This window comes from Synchiropus splendidus, chromosome 3 (assembly GCF_027744825.2).
Source record: "Synchiropus splendidus isolate RoL2022-P1 chromosome 3, RoL_Sspl_1.0, whole genome shotgun sequence".
Classification (NCBI taxonomy): Eukaryota; Metazoa; Chordata; class Actinopteri; order Syngnathiformes; family Callionymidae; genus Synchiropus; species Synchiropus splendidus.
This window is the reverse complement of record NC_071336.1, coordinates 17948720-17955463: the sequence shown is the minus strand read 5'-3', so window position 1 is coordinate 17955463 and position 6744 is coordinate 17948720.

Here is a 6744-nt window from a genome sequence, read left to right as displayed (position 1 = left end):
TTTTTTTTTTTTTTTTTTTAACGTCCATGAGTTCCCCATTGTGGGAAGTACAAGGTTCAGTATGATCAATGCTGGGTCCGATAAGAGAGTGTTGTTCATAGCAAGGTTGTGTTGGGCCTTGAAGGACTCGGGAAGACTAGCTTTGACTCAATACAACCAATGGTGCTCTGACTTCTACCACTCTTGTCACTATGATCAGGTCAGGCCTGGCTGGTGACATGCAGCAAAGCCTGGGCAACAACAGTGACCCATTATTTCCTCAGAACTATCAGCAATCTAGACGTAGTTTTGAGGCACATATCATGTGCAACAAGCAAATAGACGGTTACTACAGTATATGGTCACTGCATGTCTTCATAGAAGGGTTTTTGACAACCCATGTGCAAATAAAGCAGTGAAGAATGACTGACCCCTGTCCTCAGGCTGACCAGGGACAATGTCACCATCTTGCTTTCTTCCTGGACCATCCTTGAATATACTAACCTCTATAGACCCCAGGCATCTGTCAACGGACTCGAGAAGCGGTTTAAAATGTCTATGGAGATGTCTGGGTTCATGTTGCTGCACCAACACAATGATAACTTTGTTACACTGCTGAAAAACAGCCTGTTTTGAGGGGCGTATATTTATGCCAAGTCAGCTCTTGTTTATTTTCTTTTAGATAGACATTGTAGTGGCGTTTCCCGTAATGACTTCAAGGCATGGAATACTGAACTGAGATTAGAGACAGTGGAGAGACGGTGGACATGTTGAGGACAGCGAGAGAGGTAACAGGAACAGGTGAAGAGGTAGACAGGTTCTTGGAAGTGATAAAGGAGTGCATCCAGAAGATGTGAAATGATGACTCTTGACAGTCAAACGGCACATCAAATCCCACTGTCATGACTGGTAGCACAGAGGTGCTCTCATAAGCTCTTCCAACCACTCGAAGGTGCTATGGTGTTGTGGTATAGGACGGCAGCTCTCTGCCACCGCTGCCAATGTTGTTGTCGCCCTAAGCAGCCTGCCCTGCCCCTGCAGAGGGTGGAGAGGACTGACAAAACAGGGAACCCCAAAAACCCTCCATGGTGCCCCTCCCCCTCTCCATCGCTCTACGCTGGGTAGGATGAATTAGCTTGGGACAAAAGGCTTTGTGGGCCGGCCATGAAAGGACTATTAACCATACTGCTTCCCCCAGAGGCCCTGCCCGCAGGACACCGCCTCCCAGAATGCCACTCTCTCAGCAGGCCGCATTCCCAGCATGCAACGCTTCCCTTCAGAAGTAACCCCTGTCACCTCCAAGGACGACTATAGAGCCGCACACAGATTGTCATGTAGATGATTATAAATGTTGATATGAACGTAATGAAAAGTGAGCAGGATGACGGGCGTCAATGAGTGTGTGTGCTCATGTGGTGTGATCTGTGGTTTCACTGACAAAGACTCTGAGGTAGATCTGCCAACAGTTTGGGCTGTCAGGTGTGAATTTGCCCGGAGTGTGTTGCTCATAGCTGAGTGTGAGTGTAATGTATGGGGCGGGGTGGTTTTTCATGAAGGTCGACTCTCAAATTGTCTCCTCATCTCTTTGTTTTGCTGGCTGCCATGACTACAGCTCCTCCGGCTTGGTCCCCTCTCTGCTCCCTCTCTATGCTGCTGACCTTAGCAGCTGTGTCACTTCCTTGGGCCGACACAAAAACCCGAATTGATCACACAAATAAACTTTGGCTGGAGCTTAGGTGTTGTTAAATCTGGATACTTTATATAAGGAAATCCATACGGCAGTGTGCCAAACGAAATCTGGATTAAAGATTAAACAACCATATGATGGTTTAAAAATAAACTAGAAGACTGGAGACAGCAGAAGTTGGAATATTTTATTCCTCAGAATTTCCCGTCAGCCTTTAAATACAGAACCATGGGAAACTGTCTGATGAAGAGAGTAAAGGATGCCACTTTTGACCCCTGAACGGGAGTAATCCAGAAGATTGGTGGAGAGGAGAAGCATTATAATATATGACAAGAATGCTTGATCAAATTGCAAAGATCTTCTTTGTAAGTTCTTTGTAAGTAAATAAAATTGGAGTGAGAAAGTGTTCACATAAAAATGCAGCAGGCTATAAATCAAAATGTTGGCAAAAAGATAAAACTTCCAAGCCATTTCCCAGATTTAGCAAATTGCTCTCTGGTGAATTTCAACATCTATTCCAGATCTTTGTCGCCGCCTCCTGCTGTTTGTTTTCATTTTTCATGTCAGAGCAACTCCATGTGGGTCCAAGAGAGAATTTCGGCAGAAAAGAAGCTTTAAAAAAAGACAGGAAAAAAAACACAGTGTTCGAGCTCAGGTGTAGTCTGCTGTCTTTAGTCTGTAGTCTCATGTATAAATTCTAATCATTACAGGTCTACGGCTTCCTTCTTTTGGAGCCTATAGTCAGATCAGTCATTATGATACGTTTGGTTGTTCCACACCAGCGATTGTCCCCGGAGCAAACCTGTCTCAGACAAGCCGCTGCAATGAGATGACAAATTTAATAATGTAAAAGTGCAGAAAATTACACACTTATACCATGAAGTCATAAACGGAATCTGTAATAACTGTTTCCAAACTGTACTTGAAGAAACACGCTCACCGTCTTGTAATAATTGTGTACACGCTCAGCTGCACGACACAGCACCACACAAATGGACACTTCCGTGCGCACACACCCACACACACCACAAGCCTGGCAAATGTAAGAATGAAAAATACCACGAAAAGCTCAGGATATGAAACGTCTGTTCGTGTGTGTGTGTGTGTGAGAGAGTGTGTCACAGGGCTACAGAGGGTAAGAGGCAGTTATTGGTTCTCATTCCACTGTTATTGTGTTGTTGAGACAGAGATCCAGCCCAAGTGGGGTCCGACCTAAGGCAGCATTACTCTTGGTGCCATCACGTGGCTGTGCGGATGTTCAAACTAAATCGTGTCTTCCTGCAGGTACCGAGGTCAACAGAGTCTCTGCTGGATTATTCCTGCATTATTTCATTTAGTGTATGCGCCCAGTCCAAGTCTGGCGTAACATTCCACCACTGCAATCCTATAAGCTGTTACCACAGTGGAGAGGCTCAAGGTCCAATATTCTGGTTCATCGTTGGCAATTTCCTTTACATTTTCTTGTCCACTGAAATGAGTTACATCAAAACTGTGCAATAACAAAGAGTGAAGACAAAGCATGAAGCAAGTATTTTGAGTGTGAACGGTGCAGCATAGCATCAGCGCTTCAACAGATTGTAATTGAAACTATAATACATGACTGATCAGATTTAATGCTTTGATTTAAATAAGAGTAAATATGACTTGACATTACGAGAAATGCCATGACAAAATGTCACTTGCTAGCACAGGACAAATTTTGCTCGTGTTGTTACACCATCGTATGCTGTAATGTAACATCTACTGCAGATCTGGGCAAAGTGTGGCCAGGGGGCCTTTTGCAGCCCCTTGCCGGTATTTTTGTGGCCCTCATGAGGTCAGACTAAAACTGATTTTTCTTTGTCATGTTTCTATTTACTAGTTCAACTGTGAATAATGTCCACACGAACCAGGTCGTTGGGTCCCCCGCCCTCGACTACTTATTTTTTGTATTTCTCCTTCCTCAAAGTACATTGAAAGAAAATTGGAAATATATTTTCAAAATAAACAGCCTTTTTTAATCTTTCTTAGACGGTTGGTCCATTATCTATTATGATTGACAGTGAAATAAAATCCACCTAAAATTATCTTTTTATAGGTTTCAAGTTATATTTACTCTTCAAACACATTCACTTCCAGTGCATCTGTTTAGGTCTATTATTTCCTGGTCACTTAAGTGTATATTTGGAATTATTTGCTGTCATCGCCGGCTTTCTTCTGGCACGATGGGCCCTCACAACACTCGCAGTTTATACTGTGGCCCTATCGGAGATTTAGTTGTCCACCCCTGATCAACCGTAACAATGTAACACTCGATTCTTTAATGCTGAATAACCTGCTGTTTACTTGTAGGAAAAACTCAGTTCCACCTTGTGAATAACTGTTCTAGCCGCACACACGCCCCCTGCTATGTTTCAGCCAAGTTGCAACATGAGTCTCAGACCTATTTGTCCATATGACTCCGGTGTTGAACCTCTCACAGGCTTCATTGTCACCTCATTCGGGCTGCTGCCGAGCCATTAATATGACCCGGCTTTCTGTTGTGAGCGAAACCCTAAACTGGCTTGTTGTCTGAAAGTTGTGAATTTATATCCCAGTTGGAGTGAAGTGTGAGTTTTGACTCAAACTCTTAACTGTGTCCAGATGCAGCAGACAGTCGTAATTGGACCTGGAGCCAGTTAAATCCCAGACGCGCTGTGTTCAGCTCAGCTCTTATAGCTGACTGGCTCAACCCTGCCCAAGCAGCATTTCAGTTTTTTTTTTTTAAATAGAAACAAGTATGTAATAAGTCTGGTGGAAAATGAAAAGCAGCCCAAGAGCCTGGGTGTGCTGAGGGTATAGATTGGGAAGTTAAGTCTCAGGCAGGAATAAAAGGTGAGTAAAAGTAGGGAGTGAGGATTGAATCTGAAATGAATTAAAGCACCTGGCTGTCTCACTGAACCTCCCTGCATGGCTTTAATTTGAATCTGTCTCAACGTCAATCCCTCATCCTCCACCTCAACTCCCCCCCAATCCTCCCTTCATCCATCTTGACTTTTACTTCTCCTCCCTTATTTTGACTCACTTTCTCCCTCCTTTCTCAGCCTCCCTATCATCTATCTGCTATCCCTCCCTCTTTCCATCTCGCTCGCTTCCTGCTTTCAGGCCTGCCAGACGGTCATAATTAACGAGGAAAACGATAGTCCCCGTGGCCCTCGGGAGCCCACTACACTCTCTACCCTGAGAGAAAGAGTGCGTGTGTGTTTGAGTGCGCACACACAGATGCCTGTTTCCACTTGTACCTTTAGGCCTGGCCAATGGTTCTACATCACTCAATGCATCTTTATGTTCAGAGTCAGTGGCAAGGCATGATCTCAACTCTACTGAAGCAGGGAAAAAAGGAGGAGAAAAAAACAGCAAATGAGCAGCAGAAAGTCCCAAACACAGAACAACCTAGAGTCCAAGAGAAATAACACACACCCAGACGCAGGCACAGACACACACATCGTCTGCTGGCAGCAACGACACAGTGACTGTGTTCCCATGCTGAGAAGGCTGTGTTGTGATTTTCACCCAGAAATGTAACAGAACTCGCCCACTACCCAGATATCATCTTTTAAAATATTATTTGAGCATATTTTATATGTAGCCTTGGTGCATTGCGCTTCATTTGGTTCTACGTTTCAGAGGAAAAGACTTGACCATCCAACAGAGTCAAAAATGAATCATTAGAGTCAGCCATTGTTGTCATGACAAACTAGTTTTTCATTTAAATTCCTGCACAGAGCACTATATGTTCTCTCACAAACAAGTCCAGATGCCCTCTTGTGCTCCACCCTGGCTGCAGATCAGAGCAGAGGAGCGGGAACAGATAAGGACTGGAACTGATGCTATCTGTCAGTCACAGCCTTAAGGCGGAGCTGAGAGCCAATAGGTCACTGCTCGGAGTCCCCTGGCTCTCCTCTCTTTCCTTATCCAAATAAACAACTGTTGCTCTGAGATGCTCTCACAAGCGGGCGAGATACGCCGAGTTACACAACTATGTGACAACAACACACAGAAGCCATGTAAAAGAGCGGAAGAGGGGGGTATGACTGACAGGAACCCTTAAAAAGGTCACACTTGTCAAACCTTCTATCTAAACGTTAAACTGTGGAGTCCATTTACTGCTCTGATTGACAGCTTCAAGAAGATTTCGTTGTTTTCGAATTTCATTTGTTATAGTGGTCAAATGAGCGTCATGCAAACACTGCTAAAGGTTTTCCACTGTTGCAGTGCATTATGGGACTCAGGGTGGGTGAGAAGCCACAGTGATATCATTTATCACTACAGTATTTTAGACACAAACCAAGCCAAACTCCATGTTCAAATGCAGGGTAAAATTTAGTAGTAAGTTAAAGAAGGAAGTAATTTAACTTCAAGGGTTAAACAGTGACATGCATTTGACATGAGTGACAAGCCATTAACCAACACAAAGTGGTGTGACAATGAACCGTGAGCTACAAGATTCTCCTCTGCGTCTCTTCTGATTTGAGATATTTTTCCACAGTGCAAGTTTGACATCTGTCCTTGAAGTCGACCGGAGCAGCTTGTTGTCGACTCCAACAGATGCTTCAAAGATTGAGATTCCAGGATCTGTCCTCTCGATTTCTTCAGGCGGTCTTTTGTAAATTCATTAGCAGACCCTCCATTTGTTCCACTTGTGTGTTCCATCACAGTCAACATTATTGAGTCTGGATTCATTTTGGTAAATATAACACTGCATTGGTACTATAATGAAGTTCAGACTCGTGAGGGTTTCTTGTAATAGACGGAAAATAAATGCAGATGTATCTTCACTGTGGTGGGCTGCGGCAAATCTGCTAACAGGTTGTTTAGAAAAGGAAGATAAATCAGCAACTGGCAAGAAGGTGGGAGAAGCTGGAGCATCCCAGTGTGCCTGGAAATGTGTGCTGCATCATCATGTTTTCCATGAAATTTCACTGGCTGCTCCACGATTGTCACTCAGAGCACATCCACGCGGGTTATCTAAGGTCGCATGAGGACTCAGGGGACAAGAAGAATTGACAAACAACAACAACTAAACAAACAAATAATAAATCAGAGACACTAATGTATTC